The sequence below is a fragment of the Sciurus vulgaris genome (genome assembly GCF_902686455.1).
Source record: "Sciurus vulgaris genome assembly, chromosome: 3".
NCBI classification, from domain to species: Eukaryota; Metazoa; Chordata; class Mammalia; order Rodentia; family Sciuridae; genus Sciurus; species Sciurus vulgaris.
The window spans coordinates 100,488,440-100,510,330 of NC_136463.1; the positions used below are offsets into that span (position 1 = coordinate 100,488,440).

General features: G+C 35.4%; 1 long non-coding RNA gene across 1 annotated transcript; it reads left to right on the top strand.

Moving 5' to 3' along the window:
• The first annotated feature begins 1,347 nt into the window (after positions 1-1,347).
• LOC306656799 lies at positions 1,348-16,341 on the top strand. The gene is made up of 3 exons (XR_013762646.1): positions 1,348-1,416; positions 6,002-6,100; positions 16,230-16,341. It is a non-coding gene; the product is annotated as an uncharacterized lncRNA (long non-coding RNA).
• Positions 16,342-21,891: the final 5,550 nt, after the last annotated feature.

A 21,891-nucleotide genomic window follows, 5' to 3' on the forward strand; every position in this document is an offset into this window, starting at 1 on the left:
ACCTTCTTTCACCTCCTCCTTCCAGAAATCCTTCAAACCAATCAATGTACCATCCAAAATTAGATGCATTAAATTTATTTTAAGAGATCTTCATAATAGCTTTGGTCCAACAACTTAGCAAACTAATGAAAGCAACTTCTGACTCAGTAACATTTATCTCCATCTGGAAATAGTGCAGCCAGAGAAATTTCTTTTTTGAAAAAAATATAGAAAGCAAATAATAATCTTTCAAAAGTAGAAATGAATTGTGAATAAAGTAGCATACCAATGATGAAGAGGAAAGAGGCATGACTTTGCCAGTGTCTACATAGCTAGGGCCCTTTTGGAAGTTGGGGATGATTGGATTAGCCAGTCTGTTTTGTTGTGCATGGAGCTTCCTGTTGGCTGGCCTGACATAGTGCATTATTAAGCAGTTTGGGCTAAAGCATCATTATTCTCCATGAAGAATTTAAGGAAGGTCTTGACTTGAGCTGATTGCAAGAGGAATCATGCTGTGCCATGGGGTACAAAAATATCATCAGTCTTATGCCACTGGCACATTCAGACACCTAGTGGGATAAGCCAGGCATCATGTTCAAGGTTTTATATAAGGTAACAGCTGCTGTGGTCAGACAGTTAATTAAATATGTTAATTTCCCATACAACCAACAGTAGCGACAACAGATCAAAGAGGGATTTTATGACATTTCTGGGTTCCCTCCTATACCCAGGACGATGGAGTGTGCCCACATCATCTCCATTCTCTTTGTGGAGTGATGCTGCCTTTCTCCTTTGGAAACAACCCTGTTCTATGACACTGCAAATATCGTACATGCTTTGGAACCACAAAACCCCTGCCAATTGTCACCACTCCAGTCCTGAAAGGCTATTTGGTTCTGATCCCATTGCTGGTGTTTGGTTAGTCAGTAAATATCACAAATCATGCTGAAGGCGGAGAATGGGCTCTTTCTTCATTTATGTCATTCTAGCTTGGCATTTATGTTTTACTTTTTGGAATTCATAGGGCACAGATTGTAAATCACTGCAAGAGTGTTGACTATGTTCTATCCTAGATATGTAGAATCACCAAAAGATTGTTCTAGATGGCATTATGAGTTAACCACATGGAGTCACAAAATTCAAGTGACATTGTTTAAATATAGTAATGCTCAAATGTACTTTCTGGCAAAATTTGGCGCTATAAAAGAAATGCTTTCATGAAAATTTTCAAAAGTGGTAATCATCATATCTAGGGGTTATAAATATAACAGTGACTGGTACCATTTATAGTATTTTGGGGGTCATATGGGAAACTTTGAGGATTGCCTAGGAAGATTTCATTTGCTTCATGATGACATGTTTGCTTCTCCAGACCCAGGTTATGCACCTGCACATAGGATTCAGAGAATCTATACTGTTGAACAACAATTGGAATAGGTAAGAATTTGTTGATTAGCATATGGTTTCTCAGAGAACTTCAATAATGCTCATGACTTATGATTAGGTAATCACTAGGATACATATATTTTCATCTTAAATGTAACTTTTTAAAAGAAGGACAAGGATTATGTAGCATATGTATTGATAATATTGTTTAAAAATATCTACAGTCTCTATCTTTACACCTGAAATGTAAAGCAATTTGGTAGGAAAGGTTAATGAGTCAGAATTTTTGTCATAACTGTCACCATGTAGCTATTTTCTCATTTGTTAAGTGAGGGGCTTGAGGAAATGAGCTTTGATAATACAATCAGGTTTCATATTCTATTTGAAGCACTGTGGTGAAATAAATATACTTTTTCTATTATCAACTCCTAGTGACTCTGAGCAATTCACTTAACTACTGTTATCTCCAAAATTATTTATATTTAAGGACATATGTGAACATGTTAGTGAATTACAAATGGATATAAAATATTAGTTATTAATATTTTAAATATATAGTTCTGTTTTAAAATTTGTAGTTCATTCTTTCAATAAAAGATAACATTTATTTATTTAAAAAGCCTTGAAAAAATGGTGAACATTTAAGAGGAGTGTATGAGTACGTGAACTGAAGGAACAGAAAGAAGTGCTATTGGAAGATTGAAGATAAAATATGTAGAACCAACCAGGCACAGTGGCGCTTACCTGTAATCCCAGAGGCTAGGTAGACTGAGGTAGGAGGATCACGATTTTCAAAGCTAGCCTCAGCAACAGCGAGCCACTAAGCAACTCAGTGAAACTCTGACTCAAAAAAAAAAAATACAAAAAAGGCTGGGGATGTGGCTAAGTGGTTGAGGGCCCCTGAATCAATTCCCAGTACCCACCCCAAAACAAACAAACAAAAAAAATGTAGAACCTTTGCACAAGAAAGTATCCTTTCTTAAGTTTGAAATTTGAGAGAATTAGACATTTTCTGGAAAACAACCATTCTAATATGTACCACTACAATGATGTAAAAGAATAGCAGTATAACTATTCACAATGATGTATAAAGAAAAGAGAATGATGAATATTTGTAGAAATTCAGTGAATAGGAATTAGAATAAGATTTTAGAGTAAAAAGAATGATATTATGGGAATCAGCTGCACACTTCCAAGAAAAAAATGAAAATATGAATGAGCCTACCTTATCTGATACATTATAATAGTTAGCATCTAATTATAAGGAAGAGCTCAAATATCCATGCACTCCAGAAAAAAAACCAGTATTTTTGTAGTTGGTCATGTCATAAATGTTGATCTATCTTGCTGAGACTTTTTTATCATGACAAGTGAAGGAATCAATGAAAGTCATTGTTCCACAAACCAATTTCTAACTGTCAAGGAAGGAAATAGTTGATGAAATGAATGTGCTAAATGTTTCAGGAATACATAATCAAACTCTGAATTTCTAATGGGAAAGCAAATTTAGAACATGTCTTTAGGAAAAAACGTTTTTAAAATTTCAGAAAAAATACGGGTATGATCACATGGCTTGGAATGCTAAGGAGAAATATGAGCAAAACCTGGTGAGTTTTTAAAAATTAGACTCAATTTCCTCCTAAACCAACCCCTAGCAACACCAAAATAGGAAGAAAAATATGATAAAGATGGGAATCGAACTCAGGGCTTGTGCTTGAGAGGCAAACACTCTACCAGCTGAGCCATCTCCCCAGCCCTGATAAAGATTTTAAATAGATAAAGTAGATGCCATGCAAAAACAGATGAGCAGTGAAAGCAAAAAAATGAAAATTCTAGGAAGGAATCAAAAAACAATGCTAGTGATTAAAAAACATCATATAACAAAAATAGAGTGCCTTTGATTACCCATGAGTAGAATGGAAACCACTGAGGATAGAAACTCTGCCTTGAGGATCTCTCCAGGGAAATCACCAAAACTGAAAAGCAAAGGGTGGGGGGAACCTGGGAAAACCCCTCACAAAACCAGGACAGATATTAAAAAACTCTGGCACAACTAAAAATGTATAGTATGTGTGTAATGGTAATTCCAAGAGGAGAAGAAAGCAAACAGAAGAGGGATTTGAAAAAAAGATGACTGAGAATTTCCCCAGAATTAATGTCAGACACCAAACCATAGACAGGAATTTCAGAGAATATTGAGCAAAATAAATGAAAAAAAGGAGGAAAGAAAACACATGCGCACACACACACACACACACACACACACACACACTATACCAGACATATTATTTTCAAACTGTAGACAATCAAACCTAATGGAAAAATTCTGAAAGCACACAGAAGATAAAGACACTTTATCTGCAGATAAAGCAATAAGAATTACATTTGATGTCTTCTCAGAAACCATGTGAATGAGAAAAGTTGAATTTAAAGTGTTTGAAGAAAAAAAAAAAACAAAAAAACAAAAAACAAACACCACACCAGCCTAAAATTCTGTGCCCTACAGAATTTGCCCTAAAGCAAACAAAAGTTGAAGGAATTTATTGCCAGCAGGTATGTGACACAGACTACTTAAGAACCAGAGATTTATTTAGTTCATAGCTCTGGTGGTTCAAAATCCAAATGGCATAACAACTTGACTGCATCGTCTCATGAACAGCAATGGAAAATGTGCATGTGGGAGTGAGCATGTGATGACATCTCAAACCAGGAGCAGAGAGAATGGATACGACCTGGCTTTCTTTTACAGCAACTCTTATACAAGAACTCAAGGGGTTTCATGGGAACAGCTTTCTGATAGCACAGCCCCCATGACCTGAGGACCTTCCACTAGGCACCACCTCTTAAAGCTTCCACGGCACCATCCTAGGGATCAACCTCCAAAGATACGAGCCTTTGCTGGGACACAATTAAATCACATCCAAACCAAATATAATGTTGACCAAATACATTCTGAGAGAAAGAAAATAATAAAAGTCTGAAACTCAAATCCACATAAAGAAATGAACATCAAAGAAAGAAGTAAACACTTTTATCTATTTATTTTTGTTATTCACTGATCTAACAGTACCAATGTATCCAATTACATTAGATGAAGTGAATGACCCAGCGTAAATAAAAAGAATCAACTTGCTATCACAAAGTATCATAAGGTACCACTCATTTTACAAGGTACTTGTTCTATTCATGAAGTGGTAGTTTTACTTGAGATTAAATTTCAGTTAATTATAAACATATATTGCAAACTTTAGGGCGATTATTTAAAATAATTCTAAAGGCTGGAATATTAGTGGTAAAATGAGTTTGACTTGCATGAGGTCTTGGGTTCAATTCTCTGCACCCATAGAAATTTATTTTAAAAGAAGTACAACTGATAAGCTAAGAAAAGAGAAAAAGAGGCAATCATATAAATTACTAAGTAAACACCAAAATAGAAAATGATTGGAATGCAAATATAAGGGGAAAAGATGGACTGAGAATGTAACTCACTTGGTAGTGTTTGCCTAGCAAGTGCAAAGGCTCTGAGTTTGATCTGCAGCACTGTCAAAATCAAATAAACAACAAACAAACAAAAATAAAAAGCAAACAAAAAAACCACCTAAAAATAAAATAGCCAAAATGAAAACAGTAAAGTGTACTAAATGAAAACGAAAACAAAATTCATTAAATTTGTGGGATGCAGCAAAAGCAGTGGTCAGAGGGAAATTTATAGCATTAAATACATTTCTTAAAAAAGTTTCCACCCAATAAATCTAGAGTAAGCAGGAGAAGATAAATAAAAATTAGAGAAGAAATCAATGAAATTAAATACAGGAAATCAATAGAAAAATCAATAGAATCAAAAGTTGGATCTTTGGAAAGATTAAAAAAAAAAAACCTTTAGGCAGGTTGAGAACAAAAGAGAGGACAGAAATTACCATATTGGAAATGAAAAAAGGAACATTGCAATAGAACCCATAGACATTAAGTGTACAATAAACTCCTTGATATACAATGCAAGAAGTTTTCTGGTTTTGAACAAATCATTAAGGACGTTTAAGAAAGATGATTGTAAAAATATAATTAGGGACACATATCAAATCTAGCATGGGTCTGTCAAATATTGTTATCTAGCTAAAGTACACAGTAAGTTGGGATCTGTAAAATAAATCCTAAAGGACAAACAATGCCAATGTTGGAGTAAGAATGGGAATGAGTCAGAAAACAGACCTTTGTTATAAAGTGGAAAATTACCACATAGTCTAGGTAAGGCATGATCATGACTTGTACTATCATCAGAAAGATCAGTGAAAATTCAATCAGGAGAGAGCAGAATCAATATCACACATACAAAAAAAGATTCTTAAGGCAAAAAAAAAAACAAAAAAACACAAGAAATTCAATAACTCATTATTTCATTTGATTTCAAGGTTCTAGGTCCCTTGGAATTTTCTCCTAAGGGAACAAATGTAGATTCTAACTAGGAATAGATATTGCATGAAATACCTTACTAGTTGGAAGAGTAAGAAAAGGGGTGTTTATTGAAATTATAAAAATGTGATCTTTAAGTTGATTTTCAGCATATTTATTATATAGATTAGAGCCATTTAAAAATGATAAGGACAGTTGATATGAAAGTCTTGTCTTTTCTAAACAGAAGATGTGAGGGACACACAACGAGCTGTTTTCTGGAGCACACAGTTCTGCCTATGAATCCAAGGCACAAAGACTAAGGGAGACATTTTGAGATTTCCAGGTGAGTACCAAATTAACCAATATTGAACTGTTTTCCTCAATGCAAATATGTTTAATGAAATAAAAATCAAAAAATAAAGAATATAAAGATCCCACAGCCGCCAAATCACAAGATTTCAGTTCATGAATAAGACATTGTACAGTCATAGTTAGACATTCACTTCAGTTTTCTGTGCAGTGACTGCATCTCAGATGTGGTTCTCTAAGAAAACAGTTTTTAAAAAAAAGAATATGGGACTTGCGAACTGGCTAACAAGCATCACACTCAATGGATCTCATTTAAATTCAGGGATTCCCACAATCCCCTCAAGATTGATAATTTAATAAAACAATTCACAGGACTCTGAAAGCATTGTACTTATGATTGCAGTTTTATTATAAAGAATATAAATCAGGAGCAACTAAATGTAGGGACACATAGTGCAAGGCCTGTGTGGGGAGCTCTTAATGAGGAGCTTCTGTGCCCTCTTCCAGTGGGATCTCACACATCACAATCCAAGAGCATCAGTATATTTGCCACCCAGGAAACTCCATTGCACCTTGCATTCCATAATTTTTATTGGGGTTTCATTAAGTAGGCACAAATGATTACATCATTGTGCACCCGATTGAATTCAATCTTCAGGTTACTTGCCTCCCCTCATGTTGGGCAAGTCCAAAATTCCAAAGTTCCAACTCTAACCACATGATTGGGCTCTCTGGACCCAACTGTGCTGAAACTCTCTGAAGTCCCTCCAGGAGTTGCCTCATTAGTATAAGAAACACCTCTATCACTGAGGTGATTCTAAGAGTTTTTGAAGTTCTGTGCCAGGAACCAGAGGCAAAGGCTAGATGTATGCTTTATTATATGTCTCCTCTTCTCTCCTCTTCCCTTCTTTTCCATTCCCTTCCCTTCTCTTCTCTTCCATCCCCTGACTTTCTCTGCCTTCTGTCTTTCTAGCAGCTTAATGTAGTTATGATGAAAAGAACAGATCCTTCCTATACAACCATATTTAACTTCCAGAATGTATTTAGTATATTTGGTTTGGCTATGGTCAAGCATTCAGAAATTCAGGCTTAAAAAGATTTTACCATTTGTTGAAGAGTAATAAGAGAAAGTTTTTTGTTTTTTTCTTTTTTAATTGATCAGGTATATGCAGGGGGTGTCCGACCACTGTAGACACAATGCACCTTTCAAAACCAGTTATTTACTTGAAGGAAAACTGGTCACCTGGGAGTAAATCTAAGTCACATCATGACTGGAAAGAGTCACAATTTCTTCCCCTACTGTTTTGTGAATGAAGCACTGGCTTTAAGCTTTCTCTACCATGAAGCATTCACTGTAATATTTTAATTAAGTAGCTCTGTTTAGCCAACGACTCAAACTGATGGTTTTCATGGAGACTTTTTAATTTTTTTTTGTCATAGCATATCTCTAGGAGCAAAGGTATATTATCATTTGTGTCAGGAAGTGACATGATCTTCCTACTTGTTCATCTATAAATAAGGATGTCTATCACAGGCAGAGAAAATGAAGGGGTGGGGAAAGAGACTGCTAGCAGCAGGGTTCCTGTGTGTGTTTAGCAGAGCATGAGAATAGGAGGATGACACAGCTTAGTTTTCATTCTGTTCATTACTGAAGTTGTATAGGTAATAAACGACTATATAGTGCCTTTAATTCAATATCATATGCATGCACTTTACAAGGTTTATGGCTTTCCTAAGGTTTTGTGGCAATGCTCATAGAACTTAAAAAAAAAGTTGTCAGATCTGAAGGGAGATGAATTCTCTAAGAAATGAAGTGCTCTGTCAGATGGACTGGAGACTAAGGGCATTCATCCTGCTTATGCACAGTGGAGTTTTGATGCAAATACTGAAATGGCAGGTAAAGAGACAATTACTGTGACTGTTCTTTGTCCCTGAAATGGCATCAGTTGGATAAATCTTCCTGCCAGGGGAGAAACAGATGATCTGGTATTTTGACAAGGAGAAGTTTATAAACAGTAGAAAAAGCTTGGACCTTTGGCAGAAGAGAGATGATGAGATGCGGTGGGGACACAGTTAAAACACGGGGTGTCTAGATGAAAATTAACCCATGATAAGTAACATAGCAGACAAAGCTAATGATGAGAGTTTTAGTCCCAGAGAAGGCAGAGTGGCAGTTTGGGACATCTATTACTTGTTTATTTCATGCCATAAGAAACACAGCATGAACTTCTATTAGAAATCATCCTGAATAATTTCTAACTAAGTTCAAGCAAAGAAGGAATGTGAGACTTAAATATAGATCTTTATATATTGAGAATAAAATAATTTCATGCTGATATAGTGGAGTTGAGGGAGCTATGATAGCCACCTAGACGTAGAACTTCTACAACTGTTATAACTCTTTACATTCTTTATGACTTCTATAATTCATTAAGTGAGGTAGGAACGAGAGGACAGGGGTCTTGACTGAAGACTCTGCTTCAGCCTCAAGGAAGTGACGAAAAAGGGAAAGCTATCTTGGTGACACTTGCAGTTTCTTATATTGACAAGTTCTCATTTAATTTGCTCTCACATCCTTCTGTGTAACCATAGCTACTGCAAAAGTTTCATTATTCATTAAATAAGCGATGAATATACTCAAAAATTGCAGCCACATGGGCTGCACAAATGCATTTTCATATTATTAACATGTTGCCAACTTGCAACTCTTCGAAGTCTTAGTAAATGTTTTGACAAGAAGAGACAGCAAAGACAAATAAGAAGTTGAGGTCTTGAAGAAATTCAGCCCTAGTTCTAACAGCTTTAAAGTCTTAAGAGTGTTTTCACTGGGGCAGTACCAGATAAATTGCTCTTATATGTGCATGCAAGAGACTAAAATTCCTTTGAAAGTTTATAATTTCTCATGGGAAAACACAACATAAAAGTTACTTTTACTCATAGAAAAACAAAACCATATTTTCTTGTCAACCTTTGCTGTTGGGAATTTCAAACTTTTTGCATTTTTTCCCTGTGAATCTTAGCTGGCCCAAGGGACAGGCGTTTACAACATAATTTACTTTCAATGTGTCTCTGTAAATCATTGTAATACTCTCTATTGCTTGTGGAGAGAAGAAAAGAAAGAAGAAAAAAAAAAAAAAAAAAGAAACCCTCCCCACAGAGCTTTTTGTCCCACTTTCCCTAGACTTCAACAGCCCAGGCACAAACAGAAACTTCCCCTGTCAATGTCCAGACCCAAAAAAGATACATACACACTGAGTACAGGTAAACTTAGAACTATGGGCAGCCTTCTAGGATAGAAATTATATTCCAATGTTAATTGAGAGAGGGGAGATTTGCCCCTAGGTGATGTGGTAATTGTAGAAATATTCAAGTCATTCTGAAGTGGATTGGTTTTCTTTAGCTAAATGACTTCAAATATTTCCTCTTTTTTTTTTTTCATAAAAATCCTAAAGACCTCTTAACACACTTTTGCTAAGCTATTAATATCAAGGATCATTCAGTTTTATACGAGAATTTGATGACCATACACTGGTTGAACCTTCACCTTTTACAACCTTAATGGGGATTTATTAGCTATTTCACAGTGTATAAATTTGAATCTAGGTCAGATGAGAAAGAAAAATAGGGCATAGGGCATATCCAAGCTTAAAAAGTAACCTGAAAAATAATAAAAACACAAAAGAAAGAAAAAGTACAAAATTAAACAGATTAAGTGTCTTCAGCAACCTCAGATTTGAAGATGGAACTTGATAAATTAGGAGTCATTATAGAGTACTGGACCTCAAATGCAGGTGGCTTGTGAGTCTGATTCCTAAACATGTACTGTAGAATAAGGAGTTAAACTATCTTAAGGACCTGATTCTGCTAACTGTCCATAACAGGAAATGTAACCCAGGTGGGTTTGATATTCACAAGATTAAAGCTTATGTCTACCATCAAATGGTGACCACATTAAAGCTGTTTTAATGAGACTGTGGGAGATAATGAATGAATGTTGCTAATTCACTGCAGAGGAGACAGCTGACCTTCTTCTGACCTCTTTGCTGCCAGGTATCTTAAACAACATATTAGTTCTGCTTAAAGCCAGAAAGGGATGGTCCCTAAGATAAAAACAAGCCAAATGCTTAGGAGAATGACTTTTGCCAGCGCTAAAGCCAGAAATATTTTTTTCTCCCTAGAGTCCACATCCACATAAAAAGTACACTATGTAACAGGATGAAAATCATCCTTACTGTCACCTTTATCACAGATACGGCTGTCATTTTCAGGAGACCATTTGCAATAGTGCCCCTCAATATTGTCAGGTAACATCTTTGAAGGAAAATGTCACCATATAAAGACATGGGTGGAGGACAGTTAATGAAGAATGTAACTTGATGGTTTAACTTGATTTTGAGTAACTTTTAGAGGACTCAGACAGACTTCTTATCTTTTCAGGTAGACCTTAATGGTATCTAAGAAAGCGGTGTATTAGAGATTGCACTGACTAGACCTAGAAAATCTAGCAAGTGCAGTTTTTTGTTGCTAATTTATTGTGTTTTCACTTGTTTTATCAGTCCCAGTGAGCAGGAGTAGAGAGTAGGTTTTGGTAAAAACTGAGGACCCAGTGATGGCATTTCATGAGTAAAGCTAAAATGTAAAATAATTATAATTAGTGAAGAAATGACAGGTATAGAATATACTGTCACCTATTTTGGTTATTACCTACAAAAACATCAAATAAAGTAAAGCTAATCAAGTATGAATATATTTCATAACTTGATTAATGTAGATCCAGTAAGTACTTGAAGTTACAAGTTACAATGGTTTCAAATTTTTTTTTTTTCTGTAAGAAACTCATTGGGTGGAAATTGATGGAAATTGATGAGCTTAGTACTGAAATGATTTTTCTCCTCATAAACTTAAGAAAGTTTGTAGCTCTTCTAAATGAATACTACGACTCTCTATATATTCACAGTCTCAGCTTTTAAAGTATATCTTTAGTTAAAAATACTGAACAAAACTTAAGAAAGGGGAAAATCCTCAAAATTATTTTCCAGGCCAGATTTATTTTGGCAGTCAGATTCAGGAAACTATGTAGTGTACCAAGTTTTGAGTATTGTATTTGGACACTAATCCATAACTGTAGTCATCAGTTTACTGACAACCATCTGCTTGGACACCACTCCCTCCTCCTAATAAGTAATGTTAAGTTAAAATGGCAACAGACAACTTCAACAGTAAAAGTAAAAATGGCATTAGCACTCAAACACACACGAGGGTTATGAGTCAAGTAGTGATCCTATTTCGTCATTATCTAAACACATTTAGATAAAGCTATCTGAAGCTTTCCATCACTAAGATCCTTGAAAAAATGACCTACATTTATCTTTGCTTCTTTATCTGTAAATCTCTACCCACAGAAATACTTTTCAGTGCATTTTGCTGAGGAGCCCTAGTGCCAGGTAAAAAGGAAAGTTTGTTGTCTTTGTCTTCTTCGACCTGCATCATATGATGTTATGGAGGTAAGGTAAGAAGTTCAGTAAGGTTTTCTCAGTCCAACTACCATATATATATCTGAATGACTCTCCAAAATCCGGGTCTTACCTAGTCCTCTCTCCAGAGAAAAAGACCTATATAATGACTTATAAAGTAGTTCCTTTTAAATGTTTCACAGGCACATTTAAGTAGAAATGCTCAAAACCAAACAGTTTTTCCATTTCCCTACATCCACACCTACAACACTCAACAAACTTGCCAAAAATTTCAGAGAAAAAAAATCACTATCTACCCATTTAAAAATCCATTTCAAAATCTAGATTTCTCATGTTTTATTTTTCATAAAATGATTTATCACAAGATCCTGCATATTAAAGTACAATATAAATTTGCCTAAGAATAAGGACAAAAGAAAATCTTTGACTTGTTAACCTGAGAAGTTCAGGCAGAACTGGTTGTATGGCTTAAATTCTCCACCTTCATAGAAAACCGTCCATCTCATGGTTCTGCATCCTTCTGTATTATTTCCTTTGTTGGTAGGAGTTCCACTGAGGATGGCTAGATGGTTGCCAGCAGCTCATATCCCACCCATTTAAAAATTCCAACTTAGACCCCTTCCTCGAAATTTAAAAAAAAAAATTTTTTTTTTTTTTTGAAATCTAATTTTACTATCTGACCTGAATTATATAATGTATCCTTGGATCTAAACAGTGTGGTAGAAGGAGGCAGTGATTTGATCAGTCAGGTCTGAATTACACATCTACACTTGGAACAGAGTGGAAGCCCATGCCACTTAAAGCACAAACTTTAAAATGACAGGGGATTAATGGTATGAAAATCAGGAGGAAAGTGGGTGCTAGCAGAATATTCCAAGAATGTAATTTAAAAATGTTTTCCTCAAAATGAGACAAAATATAAACAGAAAAATATAAGTGTGAGTATATTAAGCTATAACCTTATTATAACTTGAATTATACATTAGGAAGTGGTGAAAAAGTAGGCATAATTTGGAAGTCATCTGGGCAAGTCTGATTATCAGGAGGTCTCTCCTTGGAAAGTTTCTCTCTGAATTTATCTCCTGAACAGACACCACTTTTAATGTATAATCAGGCTTCATGTTTTTATTCTTTCTAGAAGAACTAGGAATTTTAAAATATTAGGTAATTAATCAAGCTTTTCCTACCAAATAGTAAAATGATATTTCAAGAAAGAGTGAAAATAACAAAAATGTTTTTTAGTTTGAAGTAAACAACTCAGAGCTGACTTAAATCATGGACATTAAGTCCATAAAGATTTTTCATACTAATTCTGTCCACCAGCTGTTTCTTTACACTGTGTATCAAACAAAGGAAAAGGCTTAATTTGCAGAAAGCAGATTTAGATTAGACATTAGGAATCTGACGTATCCATGCATACTGAGTGCCCCTGTAGTGAGAGCAGATAGCTCCTCAGCCTTGACTCAAAGCTGTTCTTACCTTCCCATAGAATGATGACATCTTCTTACACGTGCCCCTCTCCCATTTTTTCTGATTATGGAAGCAGGAAAGCTCTCAGAGGTTTGGGGTTCTAAAGTGCTTTCACCATGAGAAGGAGGTCTGTATCTTTCTCTTCTGTTAAATTTCCACTAGGTTATGAATGAGGCAAACTGCTCAGAATGGTTCACACTTGAGTTCTTAAAAATAAGGTATCAGGGTCAACCTGAAGAGCTTATTAAAACAAGTGACTTTCCACCCCTGTCCCATACTGATTTTGATCAGTAGGTCTAGAATGGATCTGGGCTTTCCATTTCTAAAACATCCCTGATGAGGCTGAAGTGCTACACTGGGCATCCTACTTTGAGAACCACTAGTTTTGTCTTTTTGAGGCAAAGGGATTTCAGGATTTCTTTTTGAATTAGACAACTATAATACAAGTGTCTACATAGTTCTATATACTTAATAGATTCATTAAGTATTTCTCAGAATTCTTTTATCAAACTGGGTCCATGCGGAAGTTTTCTCACTGTTTCCTAAAATTTAAAGACACTGGAAATATTTTTAGAGAACTCTGCCTTGTATACTTTTCCCCAAATGACTGCACATTTTCCTATAAACCTAGGACTACACTATTTCCTAACCTTAACAAGACAGAGACCTAATCAGAATTTCAAATGAGGTCTAGGTCTTCATACTTTTATAAGTCATCCTCCTCAGGGAAAATAAAATGCCTGCATGTCCTAGTGTTTTTTCCAGTGGATTCTCATGGTTTGGTATAAATATCCAGTGACAGTATTAGACACAGATTCCAATGCTCTACATCTTCAACAACTTAGATGGCACTGTAGATGGGGTACTTTGGAAATCAAGTTTATGTGAAAAGTGGTTTCATTGTGAAGAGGACAATGCTACCAAAGAGACAGGGAATCTGAATAAAGTTGACTCACGATATGTGAGTATGGAATGAAGAGCATATTTCTAAAAGAACATATTTCAAGGTAAAAGTGATTTTATACATGTGTGAAAAATACCATTATGAATACATTAGAGTGCATGATGAGTAAATAATATTCTCCAAACATACTCTCCTTTTACTTTGGAATGAACTGGTTCTTGGTTTCCTTGAGTACCTCACTCATGAACTCATGACCTACTCAAGCCAGGTACAAATTCCAAGACACAGTATTGCTTCCAGTTGTTTGAGAAAGACTGAGAACCCTTCTGCTCTAAGTATTTAAAATTTATCCTGTCCTATTTTTGTCTGATGTGTAAAGTCAAGGGTACAGAGAGCAGGAGAACCTTGAGAAATTTAACCTGTTTTTTATTTTTTCTTCATACCCCCCAACACTGGAGGTCCGGGGTCTAGTTTATTTGATAACACTTCTGTGTCAGAGGAAAAGTCTCCCATCATTTTGGAATTTTCCTACTAAAATGAGCAGGAAGAGATGTCTCCTTGCCCCTTTTCTGTATGTGGAAATTGGGTTCTTAGAAAAAAAATCATTAAAACATTATATGTAAAGCAGTCCTTTCAGGATCCAGCCCCTGAAATGCATAAGTTATAGCACCTCTTTGCAGGAATTTATACAGATTACACAGTTCATGGCAATAAGCTCTGTAATAAATTTGGTTATGAAAAGAAATGGAACACAGAGAAAGGAGCAACCAAACCTGTGTGAGAGGCTAGAGAGAACATCTCAAAGATGAGATTCTTGAAGCTATACTCCAGCACCAAATAGAAGTAGCATATTTACTAAGTTGATACATGAGAACATACATAATTTGACCATGAAATTTAGATAACTTGATCTCTTCTTTTGCAATATAAATAGATGGGCTTATCAGTACTCCCTTCTTTTTTTCTCCCCTATCCTTTTCAGTTGAATTACAATGTCTAGTCAATGGTTTCCAAAGTTGACGGCTTATCCAAATAATAGAGGAAATGTTAATGAACACAATACTGAGACCCTTTGCAAATTCCAGTTAAATTTCATAGATAGGAAAGAGAGTGCAATTGGAGGCAGCAAAGGCGGCTATGTTTTTCATGAGCTCCCAGGAGTTTCTGGTTACCAGCCTTATTTAGAAACCATGGTTTAAGTATAGTTGTTCTCTTCCCTGGCTGAGCACTGGAATCATGTGATACCCTTTTTGAACTATCTGAACTTTAGCCCTGTTCTAGTATCCCTAGCATTTTTTTAAAAGTTCTTCAGGTAATTATAATGTGCAACCAAGGTTGAGAATCACAAGTCAAAGTAGTCCTGTACATTACACATAACAAAAGCCAAGAATAAAGCCAACTTTAGAAATAACAAGGCCTTGTCCTAAAAATTCTATTATGATTTATTAAAACTTGTAATCTATTATTTTGCAAGTCCCCTGTTATGGTTTGGGTGTGAGGTGTCCCCCAAAAGCTCTTGTATAAAACAATGCAGGAAGGTTTGGAGGATAAACAATCAGATTAAAACCTTAAACATATCAGATAATTCATTCAGGATGGGATTGACTGAGTGGTAATTTGAGGCAAGTGGGGCGTAGCTGGAGAAAGTGGTTCATTGGGGTCGTGGCTGTGGAGTATACATTTTATATTCAGAGTATACATTTTATATCTGCTTCCTGATCATCATAAGTTGTTTCCCTCTGCCACACTCCTCCACCATGCTGTCCTCGAGCCCCAGGAAAGGCACTGTCTTCTATGAACTAAGACCTCTGTAATCATTAGCCCCTAAATAAACCTTTCCTCCATTACAGTTGTTCTGGTCGGGTCCTTTAGTCACAGCAATTAAAAAGCTGACTAAAACACCCCCTTATCGCCTCCAAATCTTGAATCCTTTAAGAACACAGGGGACAGCAGATATTAGTTATGGTTCAATTTTCCACTAAGCAACTCAGTCTGAAATGTTTCTTTCAGTGAATGTTTGCAGATTTCAGTGAGAAGAAATGAAGACTTGGTCTCCAGATCACCCCACTTTAAAAGGATACAGCTCTGTCTTTTAAATAAGAAGTAGGAGAGTTTACCTAATCTTTGTACCTCAAAAGTCATATCTAGTAAATCAGCATTTCTAATTTTCACAGTGGTCAAAAATGTTTCAGAAAAATATCCAAAATTTTCAGTATCCTCTTTTTGAAATGTATGTCCAGTTCATTTTCAAGGAAAGAAAGAAAGAAACATAGTTATAAGGTTAGAGATGAATTAAGTAATTATCAATCTTTCAGGTGGCAGATTTTAAAGACTCAAGAGGAGGACTCATTTTGGAAGGGATCATAATTGACACATTTGTATTTTAACTATATTTTAACAACTACTGAGCAAAGGCCTCCAAGTAAGGTAGGTGTTTAAGGAGTCTTCATTCTGTTTGGTCTCATAATGGAAGAATGAATTACAGCTCTCCTTCAGTTTGCTTGGTCATTTCATATCTGTTCAATTTCATATCTGTTGTCTGGGCTTTAAAAATTTTGAAGGCTTTGAATGATTCTGAGGATTTCTGATAGTTGCTTTAAGGTGATTATGATTTATCTTGAATTAAGTATGTAGTTCAAATACCACCACAAAATAATAAAATGAGAAAAGGTGTTTCCTTTAAGGCATTTATTCTATAGTTCTGGAGAAGTGAAACTTACATTTTTCTGGACAATGCTAGCATTTAGATTTTTTTAAACAAGTAAATTTCTTATTGACAACTAAGTGGTGTTTATAGCATTTTTATCATACACTAGATTCCATCCATTCACTATACTTTTCTGAGTTGTTCTACATGCAAGTACATGTTTTTAATGTTGTCTGTCTTCTGTGCTGTTCCTGTAAGTATGCTAATAAAATACACTAAACTAGGGGCTGGGGAGATAGCTCAGTTAGTAGAATGCTTGGCTTGCAAGTATAAGGTCCTGAGTTCAATCCCCAGCCCTGAAAAAAAAAAAAAAAAAAAAAAATATATATATATATATATATATACACACTAAACTATAAAAAAGAAATTCCTATGTAGATGGTAGTAACAGGATAACTTAAAGTTTTCGTATTCATGTTGTATGCTAGTCATCTTTCCATTGCTATGACAAAATACCTGAGGTAAACACTTCAGTGTAGGACACATTTGTTTTGTTTCATAGTTTCAAAAGTTTCAGTCCATGGCCCCATTGCTTTGAACCTGAAGTGAGGTCAAACATCAGGTACACAGTGGAACAAAGCTGCTCGCATCATGGCAACTGAGAAGTGGAAAGAGACAGAGGAGGAGGGGCTGAGGGCATGCCCCTGGTGATCTCACTTACTTCCATTAGGCTCCACTTCTTGAAGGTTGTGCCATCTTCTGAAAGTACCTCAGGCTGGGAAGCAAGACTTTTAAACATGGCCTTTGGGGGACATTTGAGATCTGATTCATAGCGTGTTGTAATGTTTGTGACAATATTTCCAAAGTGAATAATATATTTAGATAAGTAAAAATTAAGCAATATTCCTTCAATTCCTCATCTAATTATTATAATTATTTTCCCCCTCCCCCTTTTCTTGAAGCATATTCACCTGAAGTTTTTCTGTCAGCTATCAAAGTGTCAAAGTTATAGAGGTAATGATGAGTGAGTATATATGAATTTTATAAATTAACTGTAAAACTAGATTCTCCAGAGAAAATGGAGTCACATAATATATGTTATGTATACTATAGGTGAATACATATAATTTGTCATAAGAAATTAGTCACAGAAGTGGCAGAGGTTGAGAAGTCCCAAGATATACAGTTAGTCAGCTACAGTTCTGAGAACTGATAGTATAGTTCCAGTCTAAGTATGTGTGAAGGCAAGTGAAGACCAATGCCCCAACACAAAGGTAATCAGCCTGAGAGGACAAATTCCCCTTTACTTCATTTTATGTCCTATTTGTGCTTTCAGTGGATTAGAGGAGGCCCACCCACACTAGAGAGGACAATCTGGTTTACTCAGTCTACTCTTCCAAATGCTAAATATTTAGAAATATCATCACAGACATATTCAGAATAATGGTTAGCCAAGTATTGGGGTACCTCATGACCTAATCAAGTTGATACTTGAATTTAACCATCACACTAAATATATATATATATGTATATATACATATATTTGCGCAAGGTATTTTATTTTGCCTTTCCTCAAAGCATCTTTTCTTCTTATCTTGTGATGTTTTAAAAAATTTGAATAATTTTCTTTATTGGTGCATAAGTACTATTTTAGTCCAACTAAAGTGTGAGGTAGAATGACATTGTTTTGGCTTTTGTCATACATGTATTTTGATATTACAGCTTAATGATCATATCTTTTCAAGTTTTAAAGCAAGAAAATACTCTAGCGTATATTTTGCATTGAATTCTAAAAGTCTGTTTCATAGATCATACACTAAGCCTGAGTGCTAGCCATTAGTTACTAAGCAATACTATTTACACCATATATCATTTATTTATGATATATTAATGTTTTATGTGATGTGGAGGTACTATAGCTGTTTCCTGTTTTATCTCTATGATTAAATTTCCTGCATGCTTCTGTAGAGGATGGAACATGACACAATTCAAATGAGTAGGAACAGTTCTCAAAGTCATGAATCTTATTCCACCTCAACCCACTTATAATATTGCTCTTCAAGGAACTCCTTATATAACACTAAATAATTAAAGAGAAGGGTTGATTTATTTTCCTTCCCTTTAACTGTAATGACCTTAAAGGAGGAAGGTGAGAAGGGAAAAAGAATGTTGGTTCTGTTAATAACTATATGCAGTCTTTTACCATGGTTTGCTGCTGTAAGAGTGGGAGCTCAATTTTCTTCTTCCTTAGCAGAGCCCTTGGGATGGAGAATGCACTCCAGATTGGACCTATAAAGCATCCACTTGTTCTCAGCAGGTGCCAGACTGTACTGGCAGGTTGCCCGTGTCTACACAGGTAAATACATATGTGTATATGTACAAGTGTGCATGCCATATATAAGCAATTTTCCTCTGTAGAGAAACCACCTACCAGGTAAGCCTTAAAAGGGAGATCAAATCACAGGACAATGTCTATGTGGTCCACCTTCTTCCACTCAGAGAACACACAGGTACACACATTTTACCAGAATGGGATAACTGTAGTATTCAGAATCTCTCCACTATTCAAAACAATTTTTTTCTATGTTTTATGTAGCTATTATTATGTCTTATAAAAGTTTAAATTAACAATGCACAATCAGGCCACAGAATACTGTGAATATTGACATTATCTTTCACCTTTTGAATTTCCACTTGCTTTCAAAGTGGTGAAGTTTTTAAAATCATCTTTATTTTTCCCTACTCAGTTTTATTTCAAACACCATGTTTGAAAAAAAAATGTTACTTTGCTTTGATTTGGTTTTGTACAAAATAAACTCTAACCCAATCATGATAAATAGTACCTTAAATTTTACCTCTTCTCTGAAACTTTGCTGGAATTAATTTGTTCACTCATTCATTTAGTCAATATTTATTAAGAGCTCAAACATGGAATCTGTACTTGATGGGCAAGAAACTTGGACTTCTATTTCCTTCTTCTTCCTCTAATGTTTATAATCCTCCTTGACCTTTCTATCAGAAGAAGCACTGGAAAAAGGAATCAAACAAATAATGTTCCCAACATTGCATTTTTTGGTTTTGATGCTATTACTCTACAAAGCAATGTGGCTTCTTTCCTTGTCATCAATTAATTTTTAATGGTTCTTTGGATGTCTATCACACTATTAACACACACATCTCAGAAGCTCACGGGACAAGAGGTCCTTTAAAGAGTTCTAAGTTACTAGCACACTTTTCTTTTATGTTTTATGTCTCTTTGGAAAGTGAACCCATAAACCCATGATGATGGAAACATTTTGTCTTACATTTTTGGTCTGCTGTAGCAAAGCACCAAAAATGGAGGTGATAGCAATAGGAGTTTATTGTCTTACAGTCTTGGAGGTTAGAAGTCTTAGAACAAGGTGTTGGCAGGGTTGATTCCTTCTGAGAGCTGTGAGAGGGAATCTGCTCCACACCTCTGCTCCAGCTTCTGGTGATTTGCTGGTTATCTCATGACTTGCAGCACATCTTCCGTCCATCTGCCATCATGTTCATTTGGCATTCTACTTGTGCATGTGTCTGGGTTCCAATTCCCTGCTTTATAAAGACACCAGTCCTACTGGATTAGGAGCTACCTTACTCCAATATGACCATTATAATCTTAAAAAAAGTTACATTTGCAATGGGCCTATTTGCAAATTGTAATGTTTTGAGGTGTTAGGGGTTAGATCTTCAACATAAGTGTCTACAAATAAACCCATAATATATCCCTATCAACTATGAATCACAGAAAAGTGGAGAAGGAAGAGATGAACACAATGACCTCTGCATGTGTGCTCTTTATCACCTCTTTCAAATCTTCTGTACCCTGTTGGGTCTTCTCAAAATTTAGATTTCCTCATTCATTTCAAAGAGAGACATATGGGTTTGTTCCATTACAGAGGAAGGTGATTCGAGGTATTATTTATTTTTGAAGAGAAAGAGTGCACCTGAGACACATTGTAATTTTATATACAATAATTTATGTCTTAATGAAGAACATTTTTGTCAGATAAAATTTTTTATTGCTCAAAAGTTTTAACAAATAAACTTCCATAAACTTGGTAGCAATACTCAAATACCATGATTATCTAGCCCATTTTTGGACAAGGTCTCATGGATAGAAGACGCAGGGTGGGATGGAGTTTTTAGAAACTCAGGGCCTCATCTCCGCTTTAGCATCTTCAGAGCTATTTGCAATAACTTATTGATATATCAAAAACAATTCCAAATGTTTGTCTTTTATTTTTCTCAATGTTATGTGAAAAGGATTATTCTGTGTAATAACATCCAATTCAGTTTCAGATATTTATTTTGAGTTCCTTGTGGTTCTACACTATAAAATAAATAATAATGAAATAAAAATTTATCTTTAATTTTAATTATGTAGACATTTATATCCCCATTGTTTGTTCCATCAGCTGATCCATTGAAAGATACCAACTCATCATTGAGAGATACTCTCTGGAAATGTAGAAATGATACAACTTCTTAAAATTTGAACTTACATGGATTCCTACAGCCACTGCGTGTGTATGTGCGTATTTGTGAGAGAGAGAATGATTTTACATGTTTGTTTTATGACAATTACTAAAATCCCCAAAGAACATGTTTCTCTATAGATTCTTTTGCTTGATGTTGCACACATTTGTTTGGTACATTTAAGGATCCTGCATTTTTGTGTGTGTGTGTCTCCTCGTGATTTTAAAATATCTAGCTCTTGGCAGTATTTGCCCTAGTCATCACCTTCCCATTAAAAACACGAAAGAAAGAGAAAAGGAAGGAAGGAAGGAAGAAAGAAAGGCAGGCAGGCACTGGACACACATGGATGAAGTTAAAGCAGGGGGATTGTTTCTGGCTTTGCTATAAACAAATCATTGAAAATCTGTTTGACTGGAAACATTTCAATGGAAGAGCAGACTGTGGGTTTATGGAAACAAGTCCTGCATACCTGATGCTGGGTGGCTGATACACTGACTGTAGGTGAGTACGATAGAAGTTGTGTGCTTTTCTGAGCATTTAGACGGTTCTTCCTAGTTCTTCCTGACATATTGGCTTCACTATGTTTGCACAGTTCAAATGATTTTTTTCAAGATAAGACACCACCAGAGTCTAAGACCTATTTGGCTGTCTGCTAGTCAGCTACACTGTGTCTTCTCAAGGGCTTTGGAGTCTGTTATGTGCACCTTAAGCTGTATTAACATGGAGCCTAACAATTAGGAGAATTGGGGAGTACATTTTGCAATATTTCAAGAGATTTTCTAGAAGCCTAAGAAAGCTAAGAAAATAGTCTTGTTAAACTTGTCCCCTCT